Genomic DNA, 18021 nt, shown 5'->3' with positions numbered 1-18021 from the left:
GTATAAATTATTTATATGAGAATTTTCAAATGCCCATTGGCATAATGGAATACCCATAGTACAATCATCTGGATGAAAAATAAAATTTTTTTGCCTTAGTTTCTTTTTTAATTTTCTTTCTTCCTACTTCCCCCCACCCCCTTCAAAGTAAACTGCATGTGCTCTGGAATGTCTGTGTCTTCATCAGTGCCAATATATCTATCCAACATGATGCGCTACAGCACTTTGCATGCTTGATGAAGTTAGCAATAATTAGCAAATACAGACTAATATCCATTGACTACTGAAACATCTCTAAGTGTTTTCTAATTGCTATCAATTGATTTTTCTGGCACTTATACTTAATTAAACACTATATTGATTTGAATATCAAAGTTTTTTAATAATTTTATAACTTTCATAATCTAGAACAATGTTTGTATCCACACCTTAAAAATTATATTGACTTGTTGAATAAACACAGATTTTTGGTTTCCTCATGTCATTGTTTATCTTTAGTTTTATTTATTATTTATCTTTAGCTATATGCTATAAAGATCTCACAATATTGTCCACATTGTATGTATTATAAAAAATCATATACCACCTGTTTATATCATTTCTTTTTAAAAAAAGATTTATTTATTATATATGTAATTATACTATAGCTGTCAGATCTCATTATGAGATTAAGAGGGTGTCAGAGCTCATTATGGATGGTTTTGAGCTACCATGTGGTTGCTGGGGTTTGAACTCAAGACCTTTGGAAGAACAGTCAGTGCTCTTAACTGCTGAGCCATCTCACCAGCCCTATATTGTTTAATTCTAGATACTAACAATACCATTACACTGTAAGACATTTAGGGGAGAGAAGTGTACTCTCTGAGGCTACATGCTCAATGTGTTGTCTTCCCTTTATCAGCATCTAAAACATTTCTTGTTTAGTACTATAGAGTTAAAGTTGGAAAGGATTTGATTTTAAATGTGAGGAATAAAGGCCCAGAGACAGCAGTGGTATGTCTACTTATGTAATTACTTCAGAGATAATTTCTACATATGAAAAACACTCAAAATTAGTGTAGTTCTTTCTTTGCAATTACAGAATGTCTACTTGATTCTACTGAAGTTTTTCCTCCTGAATTAGGTATTCATGCTTCTAAAATGGGGTCGTTGTTTTACTTTGTTCAATTAAGTGGTCATGGTTTCGTTTCATTTGTATTCCATATGATTTTGTTTTAATAAAATCTTGTGGTTTAAAAAAAAAAGAAAAAAAAAGAAAAACACTCAATGATCTAGTGTCACCAAGAGGTCAGCTATCTTCCATAGGCAGGCATCATCTCTTTAATGGTGTTTATAATGAGTGGTCTGTAGGACAACTTCAGGGCCATGGACAATTTTCCTTTTCATCATTGTTGATTTTTATGTATCTACTTAAGTGATCTGAATAATGTAACATAACCTTTGGTATTAATCTATATATTAATTTTTAATTAAAGGTGAGTTAATTTAAAAGCAATTTCTATAAAAAGACTAAGTCATGATATATATATATATATATATATATATACATATATTTATAGTAAATAGTTGAAATGATGGAAGTGAAGGGTTCTCTGCTGAAGCTGACTTAGAATTAACTCATGTAAACATAACTCATACTGAAATAAACTGGAGTATAACTTCATTAATTCTGGGTGTGAAATAAGAGTCATAGCACTCTCATCTATGTGATGGGTAAGTTATAGTCCTGTAGGCAGGACTTGACATTAAAACAAGGAGAATTTTTTAAATGATTCCAAGGTTTCATAACTTCAGGCCAGGTACATGCAGTCAATCCATCTTCTGAACAGTGCTGACTTTACAATGGATCTTTACAATGAAGGAACTCCCTCCAAACTTATGGGGACCTTTCTAATGATGGTGCTCTCTCCAAACTCATGGGAATTTTTCCAGTGAAGAGACATCCTCTAATTTCATGGGGATCTTTAAAATGATGGGCATCATCCAAATTCATGGGGATTTTTCCAATGAAGTGGCACCCTCCAAACTCATAGGGATCTTTACAATGATAAGGCGCCCTCCAAACTCTCATGTTACTTAGACTTTACAAGATGACGGCTTTATTCTTCTGGTTGATTAGTTTTGCTCCCATTCAATACGAAAAGTCACATCTGACCCAATCAGATATTCCACCATTTCTGCTTCCCCAAAGAATCTATGCTAATATCCAAACGCACGTCCTGCCCATATATGATCTTTGGTTTTCCTCTCATACTTGTAAGTCTTACTGCTTATTTTAGTTAATGTTGTAGAAAAATTTACAGATATATTTTTATTATTTTATTTTTTTATTTGATATATTTTTATTTACATTTCAAATGATTTCCACTTTTCTGGCCCCCCACTCCCCAAAAGTCACACAAGCCCCCTTCCCTCCCCGTTTTCCCACCCACCCCTTCCCACTTCCCTGTTCTGCTTTTGCCCTATACTGCTACACTGAGTCTTTCCAGAACAACGGGCCACTCCTCCGTTCTTCTTGTACCTCATTTGATGTGTGAATTATGTTTTGGGTATTCCAATTTTCTAGGCTAATATCCACTTATTAGTGAGAGCAAACCATGATTGACCTTTTGAGACTGGGTTACCTCACTTAGTATGATGTTCTCCTGCTCCATCCATTTGCCTAAGAATTTCATGAATTCATTTTTTTCTAATGGCTGAATAGTACTCCATTGTGTAGATATACCACATATTTTGCATCCATTCTTCTGTTGAGGGATACCTGGGTTCTTGCCAGCTTCTGGCTATTATAAATAGGGCTGCTATGAACATAGTGGAGCATGTATCCTTATTACATGCTGGGGAATCTTCTGGGTATATGCCCAGGAGTGGTATAGCAGGATCTTTCAGAAGTGAGGTGCCCAGTTTTCTGAGGAAGCACCAGACTGATTTCCAGGGTGGTTGTACCAATTTGCAACCCCACCAGCAGTGGAGGAGTGTTCCTCTTTCTCCACATCCTCACCAACACCTGCTGTCTCCTGAGTTTTTAATCTTAGCCATTCTGACTGGAAGGAGTAGAAGACAGGAAATCATCAAACTCAGGGCTGAAATCAATCAAGTGGAAACAAAGAGAACCATACAAAGAATCAATGAATCCAGGAGCTGGTTCGTTGAGAAAATCAACAAGATAGATAAACCCTTAGCCAAACTGACCAAAGGGCACAGAGAAAGTATCCAAATTAACAAAATTAGAAATGAAAAGGGGGATATAACAACAGAAACTGAGGAAATTAAAAAAAAAATCATCAGATCCTACTACAAAAGCCTATACTCAACACAACTGGAGAATCTGGAGGAAATGGACAATTTCCTAGACAGATACCAAATACCAAAATTAAATCAGGACCAAATAGATCATCTAAACAGTCCCATAACCCCTAAAGAAATAGAAGGGGTCATAGAAATTCTTCCAACCAAAAAAAGCACAGGACCAGATGGTTTCAGTGCAGAATTCTATCAGACCTTCAAAGAAGACCTAACACCAATACTTTCAATCTATTCCACAAAATAGAAACAGAAGGAACACTACCCAATTCCTTCTATGAAGCCACAATTATGCTGATACTAAAACCACACAAAGATCCAACAAAGAAAGAGAACTTCAGACCAATTTCCCGTATGAACATCCATGCAAAAATACTCAATAAAATTCTTACCAACCAAATCCAAGAACACATAAATACAGATATATTTTTTGAATGAACTCAAATGTGCATATCTAAAATCCTGAAGAAACACTCCTTAGTAATAAATGAATCTTTAATATTCCACACTGTTTCCTTTGGACCTTATGGACAAATATATAGCTTTGCAACCCTTTAAATCCAGTTTTTTAAAAATTTGTATTTATTGCTCACTTTGCATCTATTTTTCTGATGAATATAAAACTAGGTAAGCATTAACTATGAAGTATTTGATAGTTTTTTTTTTAGCCTTTTCAATAAACTTTTCTGTGTCTTAACTTTGAAATAAAAAAAGGATTATAAGCTATGTCTGTTCCGTGTCCTTATCTCATGGATGTAGAATGTATCTCAGGGATGTTATTTTTACTTCTCCTATGTCTAATTTATAGTAGCCTCCAAATAATAGTGGTATTGGCTGCTAAGAACTTTGCTTACATCTCTGTTCTTTCCCTCATTATATGAAATTACTTCCAGACACTTAGCAGTCTCAGAACAAATGAAAGTTTACATACCAAGTGATTTCGAATCTATGAAATCCCTGAAATGAAGACAATCATATTACTCCTTTAAAACCCTCCAGCTCTGGCCCAGGTAAATGATGGTAGCCTGTCTTGTCTCTCCTTCAGACCTACACACCTCAGCTACTTCATGTTTTCTCCGGCTCCTCGTTTCCAAGCAGTTGCCTGGGCATTAGAACCGAACTGAGATTCTGTGGGAGTGTCTATCTCAGTTCTTCGTAGCCTATCTTTGGCTTTGGTCCCTGAAGAATTTTCCAAGATATCTAGTGCTCTAAACAGTCTTGTGTTTTAGCTTTTTAGGCTAAAACCTGATGACAAAATATAACCAGTATGGACTGGGAGGATGGCTCAGTTGCTAAGAGGATGTACTGCTTGTTCTTCCAGAGGACCTGAGTTTGAGTGCACGTTCATAACTGCATAGAGCGTTCATAACCACCTGTAACTCCAGCCCCAGGAATCTGATACCTTTGGCTTTGGAAAATGCTGTACTCAGATCCACAGAGTTAAAAAATAATTTTCAAAAGACAACTAGCTAGGGACCCTAATAGATTCCTGGAAGTTTCTATTGCAGCCTAATCGATTCCTGGCCGTTGCCATTCCATGTTGGTTTGTACCTTGCCCTCTAATTGCCACTCAATCCAGGAATCTATTAGGGAGATCTTAACTAAGTCTAATGCCTGAATATAAAGCCAGCCCCAACACCTTCAATGTACAATTTGTCCTGCCAGCATGAGGTATGGGGGTAAAGAATTTATGCGAGGTCCTTATCAATGACAGCTCTAGCCTGAGGTCCATGCCACCAGAAGGAGCTTACCTCTGACATTTTCTGTAGGATCAAAAACCTGAGGCTGGATTGCCCAGAGACCTAGGAAGAACTGAACACAACTAGGAAAAAAAGTCAATGAAATGATGCCTAATGCCCAATGGTATTCTGCTATACACATAGATCAGTACCTAACTCAGGAGGCTTCATCAAGAAACTGATGTAAACAGATGTAGAGACACACAGCCAAGCATCAGGCAGAGTTCAGGGAATGCTGCTGAAGAGGAGGAGAGATGATTTTAGAAGCCAGAAGGGTTAAGGAGACCACAAGATCAACACACCTGGGCCTATCTGGGCTCATAGAGACTGAAATGACATCAGGAAGGGAGCATGGGTCTATCTTTGGTCCTATGCTTTTATAGTTGTATAGCTTGGTGTGTTTGTGGGACGCCTAAAGAGGGAGCATGGCTGTTTCTGATGCCTATGCCTGCTTAGGGAACCCTTGTTCTCCCACTGGATTGCCTCATCTAGCCTTAATATGAGGGGAGGCACCTAATCTTCTTGCAATAAACATGTAAACGGTCCATGTTTGTTTGAGATCCCTGGGAACCCTGCCCTTTACTGAAGGGGACTGAGGAGGAGTGGATAGGGAGGGAGAAAGTGAGGGGTGGATGGGGTAAGTAGGGGATGAAAGGGGGGAGAGGAAACTGTGGGCTGGATGTAACATATGACATAGTAAATAAATACATAAACAAGTGAAAAGACAACCAATGATTTGAAATCAGAGAAACTGTGGCCCATTCATCCAGTGGTAATATACTGAACAAGTGATGTGGAGTAAACTCCCACTCTGCATAGTGAGCTATCTCAGGTATACTATGCTAGATGAAAGAAGCCTGCTCCATGCCCTGCAATTCCAATTATATACCCTTCGGAAAAGACCAGGATGGTATGATAGGTGATAAGTATCTGTTATTGGAGAAAATGGATGGGATATAAGACCAACCCACACAAGAGCAAGAAGAAACCTTGATTGTAGCAAAACCGTGCAACTATGTAGATAGCTTTACTAAAGTTTCTAGAATAGTGTATACTAAAAAGTGAAAGCTGTGGACTACAAATGCTAAAACAATAAGCCAACTTGCAAAACACAGTTAAATATACTTGCACTATTGAGACACAAGTTTCACTGATCACACAGAGTAGTTAAGTCACAAGTATCTATGTGCCTTACACTCTACTGCTCTGAAATAAAAGGAACATGAAGAGTAGACAAACACAGCATCTTCCTCAAGATTTCACCTACCTGGGACATGAGGTAAATCACGGTATAAATATGTGGAGGGATGACCATAAATAAGAAAGTAGACAGCAGAGCTAATCCTCACTTAGGGAGTCCTTGTAAGTTTGGTACAGAAGTCCCAGACTGCCAGTTGTGAAATGCTATAACCTCACAGAGTCAAACTGGACAGGAGAAGACCGTGTCCTTAACGTAGTAACACTGGGGCTGAACTTTGGTCAACCAGCCATGTCCGTATTTGCTTGGCAACTGGAAATGACAGAGGAGCTCACACCAACTTCCCAGAATAGTACACGTGTCAACCTTAAAAGACCACGGTGGGAACTGGATCCCAGGGAACTGCTTACCAAAGAAACTTGCCCTAACTAAAGAAAGATTTCTTTCAGATGTAGACAACTCTATTATGTGGGGGAAGGCCTGCTAACTTCCACTGCAAGCTAAGCTCTAGACTCTGCCCAGGCTATTGCCCTCCTGCAGTATACTCACCAAAGGATCTTTCTATTCTGGTCCACAATGTGAATTCATTTACTGTGTGAGCATTATGTCCCTGTTAGTGTGGTGACTGAATTATGAGTCCAGAGCAATATATTATAATTGCCTTTTTTTTTTTAGGTTCTATGATCTGTCCAGGTTCTGGAGACCTTGAATATAGTGTCTATTGTTTCCCTATTTCTATTGTACCCTATTAGCATGTTGATGTGTGATAATACGTTACCAAAAAAAGGACTCCAGGATTTTCCACAGTAAGTAAATGTATTTGCTTGCAAAATAATTTTACTATTGTCATCTCACAGAATACATTTTGTGAACAGATACAAGGTTAATCCTTATAGTCTATTCCGTTTTAACGTCTCCTCACTAGTGACTTATTAGCACTCATAGAAGGCAGAAGGGAACAATTGTGCTTTTCTCAATATGTCCCTGGTTTCTGGCCACTGCATATGAGACAGCACCAGAAACTAAAAAGAACTCTGCATGTCTTCAAACACGTTTTAATAATCATTTGCTACATCGCTTCTCGGCCTTTTGGCTAAGATCAAGTGTAATAATCATTTGCTATTTGACAACATTTTTAGCACAGTTTAATGATATTGCTCAAAAGAAGTTATCCTACTTTAATGTTCCTGTTGCAGAATGATAGAGAAACCTGGTTCCAACTTAGCAGGTATGTTGTGGTCTTAGCAGGATGGAGTAGGTTGGTAAACTCCCTGGGACTGATGAATGCAAAAGTTCTTGTTGGGAGATGAAGGGAGGAGCAAAGTCAGCAGATCAGCAGGTGTGATCTGTGGAGGCCATAGTGTAGAATAGTTATATATTTATTATTTAATTCAAATAAAATATCTTGATATGACTAGGACCCACTGTCATTTTAGCAAGAAAAGGAAAAAAGATACAATATTTACTAAAATCTTTTTTTCTATTCTCGTCATGATCAACTTTCTCTTTCTTTCCAAATCCTATCTTCTTTTCTTAAGCCCTTTATTTTTAGTTTCACTTGAGCTGAAAGCTGTTCCCTCGAGATAAAATTATTTTGGATCTTCTCACAAATATTGCTATGGTTTCAATTTTTAAATCCCATAGTAAAACACATACACATGCACACTGCCCCCGCCAAGCACACACATATTCACACACACACACACACACACACACACACACACACACACACAGAGAGGCATCCACATTTACATACAGATAGTCACACACATAGCCAGGCACAGATGCCTGGATGTTTTCTGTTATCCAGTGTGGTGTCTTTATTTACATGACCTCCTTTCCAGCAAAAAGCAAATTGTACCACAGCTATCTCCATACTCATTGTTCCCAGTGTACCTCATCATAGGCACGGAGATAATCCTCAAGTTGGTGGGCAAGCTTTACAAAACTTAAATGGGATTCAGAAAGAAGAGTCGGTGTCCAGAGATTACAATGAAGAGAATTAATTACAGACAAACTGCAGAGAAGCTATAGTTTAGAATACATCATGTCATGTGTTTAATTACAACAGTATGACAAAGGGTCTGTTTTGACAAGGAAAACGGTTGTCAGTGAATTTCTTCTACATGCAAAATACAAAATCGAGTGCAGGGTGTTCTGATTTAGTATTTAATACCAAATTCAACCCCAGGTGCTGTTTCTCTGTTTTATGTTCTCATTTTGTCTTTTAAGTCATCATGCTGTGTGAGTACCATTCTGCTTTTTCACTGCAGGAAAAACTGATTGGTTAGGGGAACTCTTTCCACCATTGGGTAGTTACTTAAAAGCACTACACGTAAAGAAATTCTAAAGCGGTTATAAAAAGGATTGAACTGTACAGGTCAGAGTGAGTGTAACCAGACTAGACTGTCTCAAAGGTCAGCCATGCACTCTTACTTCTGTGGCATTTTGTGGCCTTTGGTGTTTCAGACTGGTCTACACTTACAAAAAAAATCTTTGAAGTGCATGACTTGGGTTTTAAATCATTTGAACCGAGAAGCTAGATAGGCTCAGACATTTCTATTTGACCTGCACTTTTAATCTGTATAGACACCAAAACATTTCTGAAATCCTGTGTACTTCCATGACAAGTTACTTGTAGAGAATAAAATAAAATGTCTATCCCTCATAATGTATCTCGGAAATTTATTCCCAATTATACTCAGGCCTCTGTTCTTTATGGGGTGAAATTTGGCCCAAGGGAATAGTAAGTGTCTTAAGCTGATATAAGTCACTGGATAGCTGATTGACAAACCTTTATGCATATTTTCAGAAATTTTAAAATGTAAAGCAGGTAATTATAGGAAATACTCTACTAATAAATATTTCTCACAGTCTTCATGTGATATAATGCAAATAGCACACTGAAAAAAAAATAAAGTGCTAAAAAGAATAAACCAAAAATAAATTGCAAAAAGAATAAACCAAAAGAAAGAGAAAAATACCTGTATACCCATTTCGTCATCGTCAAACATGAAATCAATCGCAATGAAATTTTTAGGCAATATTTTATGGAGGATAGAAACTTTCCTTTAGGAGGGAGACTAAATTTGAGTTTTTGATTTCTAATTGACCTTGGACAAACCACACACCCCCACACCCACTTATGTCACAAATAAAATAATCCTGACTATTTCAAGATTGTAAGGACCAAGGACATAGCTCTGTGAGTAAAGCACTTCCTGCAAAAGCATGGAAACCGAAGTCTAAACGCCCAGGGCTCATGAAAAGCAGTCCACAGTAGTTATGCCTGTAATTCCACTCTTTTTACTATTGGATGGGCGATGTCGAGGCAGGAGCATCGCTGAAGCTTGGTCTGATGTATGAACTGAGGAACAACAAAAAGTCCTTGACTTAAGCAAGGTGGAAAGAGAAGACTGAAGCAGTTGTTCTCTGTTATATGTTCCATGCATATGCTGTCACATGTGTATCTCTAAATGCTAAATCTCTATCAGCACATACAACCACATGAACACACACACAAACATACACAGACATGTACACACACAGATATGCACAAACATATGCACATAGACCTCACACACACACAGATAGACACAGACACACAAACACACACAGATACATACAAACACACACACACACACACACACACACACACACACACACACTTTGGAAAACCTGAGAGAATGAATTTGGTGATATAGGTACGTTTATCCCAACTCTTCTTCGATTTTACCAAGTTTGGGTCCTCATTGTCCTGAAAAATACTGTGACTACTGTAGGTTCTATGATTTTGTTGAAGTAGTTCTGTGCTTAGCCTAATGAATTTAACTTGTCTAGAAGGTCCTTAAAAACTTAATACAAACAAATCTTCCTCTTGCATACTTCCTGAAAAAGTCTCTTCTGCTTCATTGGTGGTCTGTGAGCAGTAACTAATAACTATCCTTATTTAAATACTGTTGTCTGCTGTGAGGGGCAGGAGAGATGGCTCAGTGGTCAAGAGCACTGACTGCTCTTCCAAAGGTCCTGAGTTCAAATCCCAACAACCACATGGTGGCTCACAACCATCTGTAATGAGATCTGATGCCCTCTTCCGGGGTTTCTGATGACAGCTATAGTATACTTACATATAATAAATGAATAAATCTTTAAAAAAATAAATAAATACTACTGTGTCTTAAGTCTGACTTATTTCATGATTTGTCTTTGCTACAACGTTATGATTTAACAAAGTATGTCCCTCATGTCCAGTGAACCTTTCTTGATAAAAAATGTTCATGCACGGAATTCATTGATTTTGTAGTCAGTTAATTTGTCTTACTTTTGCTAATTTTTTTTAAGTTTACTGAATCAAAGATGCTCTCAGTTGTGAGGTACAACTTCATTTCTGATGTGTCAATCAAGTGAACAAGTATGTATATCTTGCAAATAATGAAGGATGAACACACATCCTGGAGGGTGACTTACAGCAGGATGCTTTAGTCATAGGAGGCAAAAATCAAAATGACTTACATACTAACAGCTATAAGATGCAGATAATTTCAACTGTAGGTGTAAAGGATTCAGAAACATTGACGTCTTGGTCATTTAACACACTTTTTGGGGCATTAGCTTTTGTCCCCGCATTTGCATAGAAGTAGCTGTAAGTGGCTTCTATGACTCCAGGGCACATGGCTCACACTGAACAAAATTGAGAGATTTTATTTCTTTTGTGTTTTTTTTTTGTTGTTGTTTTTTGAGACAGGGTTTCTCTGTGTAGCCCTGGCTGCACACTTGGTAGACCAGGCTGGCCTTGAACTTAGAAATCCGCCTGCCCCTGCCTCTGAAGTGCTGGGATTAAAGGCGTGAGCAACCAGTGCCCGGTGATTTTATTTTTCATATGTCTATCAGTAAACAGTCTTTCTAAAAACTCACCCCAGTAGACCAGTCTTCATGCTTCTCTAGCTGGAGTTGCTCCACATGACTTTTCCAAGTGAATTCTGGCTAAAAAAAAAAATATGAAATACCTTGTTTGATTAAGTGATTCATGTGTCAAACTATTGGGGTTGGTATCAGTTGTCTTTGTCAGAACATGGGCATTTGAGGGAGACATCGACAAAATATGGAATTGTCACTAAACACAAAGGAACATTAACATTAACTTTGGTCTATACTTTTCTAGTCAGTTCCTCACTACTATAAATGTTCTGTCTTTAGTATTAAATCTTTGTAACTAACCTACGTTCTTAGATTTAATTTTAAGTAATTTTTGGAACTCTTCAGGATCAGTGACCAAAATATTCATCAATGACTTCCTTAGTTTTAAAACAGTCTTTGATCAAGGGATGAAACATTAATTGGTTTCAAAATAGAAATAATGGGTTCTTCATCGATGACACATTTGTAGCTAACGGTATCTCTTTTGCCCAATATAATTTTTACTTAATCTATCTCATCTACTTCCACCTGGAGAAGAATGAATCTTATAGCTTGATTGTGGAAAGGTGATTATCTATACAAGGCTGCCAGATAACGGAGCAAAACCTGGCTAGCATAGGCTGCCTAACTGCAGTATTAGAAGTTAAGAAAGAACTTGTGCCTAACAGAGACAAGCTTAGCAGCTTTAAGAGCCAAGTAAATGTATGTCAAAAGAATAAATGAATAAAGTCTTCACTAATAAGGTAAGAGCAACCATAGTCTAAATGAAACATTCAGTGTCAACATCATTCTTTTAGGATTTTAAAGAAAATGGTCATATTTATAGATGAGTTAAAGAGATAATTTATAAGTATATCTCATTTTCTCATTACATAAGAATTAAATGCAGTGCACTTTTGTGTGTGCTCTGAGAATGTGAAATAGCAATTGACAATGTCAGAAAAGAAACCAGAGAAACTTTCCCAAGTCTTTATGTCTGCTTGGTCCTAGACCCTTGTCTCTGTACCTATCCACACAATAAGCCCCATACAGGTTTCCTTATCTTCACATTAGCTGGCAAGACTTAGGCATGGTCCTTGCCTTTTCTATTGTCCATACTCTATACTATGGTCCAGGTGACAATTTACTCTATGTTGGAAATCTTGAATATTCCCTGTAGTTGTATCCAAGGAAAATTACCATAGGCTATGAAGAATCAGCAAATATTTTTCCAACACTGGGAGGTGAAATACAGATAGGTACCTAAGATTTTTTAGCCATGATGTTTTCATTTGCCAGTCAATGCATAACCTTGATTAGAGATACCTTATTTAATATGTACTTGGTTTAATAATGCTAAGGTCATGGCTAACAGGCTGTCATGCACAGCTAAGCAAAGTTGGATGACACATATTTTCTTAGTTAGGCTTATCATTCCTTATGAAAATCATAAACATCACATCACCTTCCAGTTCTTCAATGGGGGGATTTAAAATAGGAACATTTACCAAATTACAAAGCACAAACATTTGTAGAGGTGGCACTACCTAACACAGGAAACACTGAAACCTGAGAGTTGAAGAAAGAACACTTCCTGTCACCTTGTCTCATTTTAGCTGCCTGTGCATACATCAAGGTGACCCTGAAATAAGGAAGAAGGCAGTGGCCTTGGTTGAGATCAATAAAGGTGCCTCATTTTCCTCAGTAAATTGTAGAATTCCAATCCTTCCTACATCATCAAGGTCTGCATAATTCCTCTCCCTCTACCTCCCTTTCTCTCCCTCTCTGTCTCCCTCTCTCTCATTTCCCCCCTCCTCCCTCTCTCTCTTAGTCTATTGTACATGGTGCATTGGCCACATGGATTATTAATCTTTCCTATGGATGTGCCAGGATGTTCCTATCCGAGGGCACTCACACTTATTTTTACACGTTAACCCCCCCATCATGAATATTTTAGTCTCTGTCTTCTGTGAATAGACTAAAATTTTCATTAAAAAGGAGGCACCTTTTTTATATTCTCTTTCTCCACTGCTACAGTTTATGTCTGAACTATGTCACACAGGCTCTTGAGTCTGAACATTTAATCTGCTGCCAGTGGTATTGTTTGGAGAGGGCGCAAAGACTGCAGGAACGGGGACTTCACTGGAAGAAGTGAATAATGGGACTGGGAGTCCTTTAGAGCATTCTGTTCCTCCTGTTGACATTACCACACACCATGATGCCCTCCTTATCATAATGGATGGTATGCTTTCAAACTATAGTTCCACAGAAGTCCTTTTTTTCCTTGTTTCTTTTGAATACAATTATTTTTCTATATCATCTCGATACACTTTTAATCAAAATAGAATTATGTCACTTTCTCCTCTCAAAATCTTCCCAGATAAACTCCCATGATCCCCTTGCATGTCCTCCCAGCCTCAAATTGATAGGCTCTTTTTATCTGATTGCTGTCATCTACACATGCATGTACAAATATATGTAAACACAGTGTGCTTTGTCCATTTTTTGTTGGTGCTGTACATTTGATTTCAGGCTGGACACTGTGCATTAGACAAGTGTGGGGGGGGGGGTGGACCTCATCCCTAGGAGAGACTAATTTTCCTTCTTTAAGTATTTTATTATAGTGACTAGAAAAGTAGCAAACCAACTCATTCTTTCTCTCTCCTCCCTGCCCCATACTTCCTTCCTCTCTGTTACATGGTGAGAATGCTATTTTTCTCCAATATAGAAAAAACATCCTCATCAAACATTGAATCTGCCAGATCCTTGATTTCAGAATTCCAGTCTCTAAAACCTCAATTAATATGTGTTGTATAGGCCCAGTCAGAAAGACAAACAATAACCCAAAGACAAATTGACAAGTTTCCCCCTAAAGTACCTCTTTAGAGGCACCATTTTAGAGATGATTTCCTATGCATCCAAGGCAAAGCAGGGTCTCCTTGGTAACATCTCTCAGAATACTCCATTTCTATCATTAAAACTGATTAATAATCAGGCATAGTTTAATTTAAAAATATCTAGCATTCTTAGTGGATTTCAAGCTCTATGAAGGGAGGGAGCATTTCTCGTTGAGCATCAGAGTGTGTTTATCCTTCACTTTGTGAAGCTGCAGACTCTGAATTAATATGAGCCTTCTAATGGCAGGGATGAATAAGCTCACTTAAGCCAAACTATCTGTCCCTTACACAGCCTAGGTTGATATCATCTTCAAAGCATAGTGTGACACAAATATTTTGGGGATCAGGCTTCTGTCACATGGGTAGCAAGTTGGAGTGATCTTTTCTCATGACTAGCAAATATTGTCCCTGCTAGTAACTGAGATTAAGATTTTCTGAGAGAATGTGATAGAATTTGCTTGATTGCAAACTCACACATGGAACACCTTTCCAGACACCAGAACTGACAATGGTAATAACACATAATTCAATGATGTCACATTTTAACCCTCTAGAAAATCAAGATTCCTCTATATTTTGGAGGGAGCATACAAAAGCATGCCAGAAAATATGAAAGATACCTTTTTTTAAATAATCACAGAATCTGTTGAAACTGCAAATTACTTCTTAATTTGTTCTCTTTATCTGTCATGCTAATTTTTCCCTTTCAGTGACAATTCTAGAGGGCTGGGGAGAATACAATGCAAAGCCCATGCAGGTTTATATCCTTACAAGTACTTTTTGACTACACAAGAGTTCTTTTGAAAGCAGCTATTATGACCAGGCACTCCACCGTGTGTTGGACGAATGGCAGACCTGGTCCCTGCCCTCATACACTTAGCATCTAGTGTCCTGTAGTGTGAGGTGATTATACATGATTACACATAATTACACATAATTATCAAATTGCAAATTGTGATATGCACTAGAGAGTAAGGTAAAAGTGCTAAGAGGGCATTCAGTGAGGGCAGCGCAGGGAAGCGCCAATGTAGTTCTGCTTCCGATCTACACTGTGAGCATCACAAGAGCCGAGTTTAATTTAAAGCCATGGGAGAGTGTTAGCTCTGAATAAGAACACTTACAACAGTCTAGGAGCAAAACAAAAATTTTCTCACATATACTCCAGAGAATGGTTGCTAGGCATCTGCAAGTTATTATAGTATTCGGCATTATCTGGCTCTAAGACTCCACGAATGTATATAACTCATAAAAAAGAAGGAAGAAGAAACCAGCCTCCCACTTCTCAACAAAAATGCTAGGCATCATATTCCCATTTCTCCAGAAATGATTTTGTCAAAAAAGTAACAATTTGTGTATATTCTTGAACATCTTTAGGGAGCCAGAATTGTTAGCACGTGATCATGCTGCTGGGTTACGATATTTTGAGATACTTTAGGTGCTGTACATGTTGAAGTATTTTCCCTTTTGTTAATATGTCTGGAGTTTAGAGTACTTGTGTCATTTACTTTGGGTACATATCCCATAAAGACCATTGCTGGAAAGGGCACACACTTGGCTTTTTTAAAGCCTGAAAAGGTTTCTATTAGTACAACCTAGGCTAATTTGAGTGACAAAACAATAACTAAAGTATACTTTGGGGAGTGAGCAAATATCTAGGAATACCTCTTATAAAAAGAAACAAACCAATGGGATATAAGAATATCTGTAGGGTCAATTGATACATGTGCAAGGTAGAGTTAAAAAAAATTTGTTGCCATCCTACTAATAACTTAGACAAAAGTACTGTGTACAGTCCATGAGAAACAATATTCTAATATTGTATCAAAATATTTCCTACTAAGAATCATAAAAATAATTAGCAGTAGAAATTAAGTAACACACATTCTGAATCAAATCAAGATACCAAAGATGGTATCCTTTGCTATCCCATGTACTGAGAACAGTACAATTCTGTGTTATACCTGGAAAGCTAAACAGGAGTCCAACTAAAAATATCCTGGATAAAGGGAGAAAGCACCAAATCAAAACAGCCAGGCAAACAAATACACAGCAACAACAACAACACTACCAACAACACACCAAAAACAATCTCAATGAGGATCCCAAATACAATATATGACATTGGATTTATCTAGCCCAGAAAATATTATTATTTAATGAACATTATTGAAAAACTGAAAAGGATTTGAAGACGAGATAATAAAGTGAAATCTTTATAATCCTTTTTATTTTGTTTCTGATGGTATTTGGGATTCTGCCACTGAGCTATATCCCTAAACTGGTTACTTTTCTGATGTTGTTCATTGTTTTTTGAATTTTTTAAGAGACTGGCTCTGGTGCTTGCCTGATCTCTGCTCCCACTGCTCCTGGCCCAGCCCACCTCTGATTTCCCTTGTTTCCAACTGTGGTCATTCTGTCCTCTTTCCACACTGTTCCTGTGGGTCACAGCCTCTGCAGACATTGTATGTGGTGATAGCAAATGACCCTGATGGTGGCCTGCCATGCCTCACCTTTAGACTTATACTTCCCAAGCACATCATGCTCCAACCACTCTGCTTCACGTTGTTGGTCAAAAGTTAGATCAGAGCCTAGATTTTACAGAAACATCTGACTCAGCTCATAGTAGGCTAGTCTTGTCTCTGGCCCCTGTAGAGTTTCCAAAGACACCCAGTTCTCCATTCAGTCTTTGAATGCAGATGCCCAGGTATGTTAGTAAAGACACAAACAATATGAAAATCAAGATAGAATGCCTCCCACCTCTAAAAATCCATAATCTTGTAGAAATGCCATCTAAGGAGGACCACTTAGACAAAACACACATAAACCTTTTTAAAATAAAAATCATAAACATCCTTAGAAAGTTCCAGGCATTCAAAGAGGAGATATACAGCTAAATACAAAATTGAACAGGAAGAAAAAAAATGAAGTTAAATCACAAGCAAATGGTTGATTGCAATAACAACACAGATTATGAAAATAAAATTCAATATACAGATAGAAATACTAACAAAGCCCAAAGAGAAATGAATCAGGAAATTAAAAGTTCACTAAGTCTAATAAAGAATCCATTGGTCTCATAATAGTTTATTGAGAAGTCAGGTATCAGTTATAAGAGACAAAAAGAAACTAGCTAAAGAAAATGACAAGTGCAGCAAGGGAAGATGCAAGAGCTTTGGCCATCATGAAAGTTCCAAAACCGGTAATGATGGGCATAAAATGAGAATTGAAACCATTAATATTTAGATTCCAGAAAATGGTAAATGCCAAGTCAAGAAGATAAAACCCCACGTCTAGAAAAAGAGATACTTACTCAAGAGCAGGGGGCCACAGCACACCAAATATAATCAAAAAAAATTCTCACAACTTACTGTAGCTGAAACAGTAAAATCACTGGCGAAAGCAGCACACCAAAATCTGCCAAATCTCATAGAAAAGCATAGCCGTCAGAATAAGAGCTGATCACTGAGTGGGAATGAGAATGTTCGTCTTCTCAGTTTCTGAAAGATTATAACTGCCGACCCAGACTATTGACTACCTATTAAATTTGAAGGGGAAATAAAATTTTCCATGGTAAGTACATATTTAAAAACATATGATGACTCAGCTAGCTCCACGGGGAATACTGGCAAGGACATTTGAAACTGAAGAGAAGAATAAACAAAACCAAGAAGCCACAGGAAAAAAACAAACACCAGAATAGCTGACTGGAAGAGGTAACTGAAACCACCTTTAGAAAGACAGGAATAAAAGTTCATCTATTTCAATGATATTTCTAAATATTAATGGTTTCAATTCTCATATAGCCTACCTAACTGAATTAGCAAACAAGACCTATCTTTTTTGTCACCTCAAATAATCTTACTAAGGTAAATGTGACTTTAGAGAATAATAAGGTCTGGAGAGAAAGAAAGTCAAGAAAAACATCTTTTTCTTCTTGTTTTTTTTACTGGATATTTTATTTATTTACATTTCAAAGCTTATCACCATT

The 18021-nt window shown here is 37.5% G+C and overlaps 1 protein-coding gene across 3 annotated transcripts in view; it reads right to left on the bottom strand.

The window, feature by feature from the left end:
• The window catches only part of B3galt1 (beta-1,3-galactosyltransferase 1), a 584427-nt gene that overhangs the window by 254825 nt on the left and 311581 nt on the right, over nt 1-18021 (bottom strand). For all 3 annotated transcript variants that reach the window (XR_007977869.1, XM_052182620.1, XM_052182621.1), the window contains one exon: nt 11155-11219. The gene's annotated coding sequence lies outside the window, so the exon portion shown is untranslated. The remainder of the gene's footprint in view (nt 1-11154; nt 11220-18021) is intronic.

This window comes from Apodemus sylvaticus, chromosome 5 (genome assembly GCF_947179515.1).
Source record: "Apodemus sylvaticus chromosome 5, mApoSyl1.1, whole genome shotgun sequence".
Lineage (NCBI taxonomy): Eukaryota > Metazoa > Chordata > Mammalia > Rodentia > Muridae > Apodemus > Apodemus sylvaticus.
Note: the sequence above shows the minus strand (reverse complement) of the source record. Positions and strands in the feature narration are given on the sequence as shown.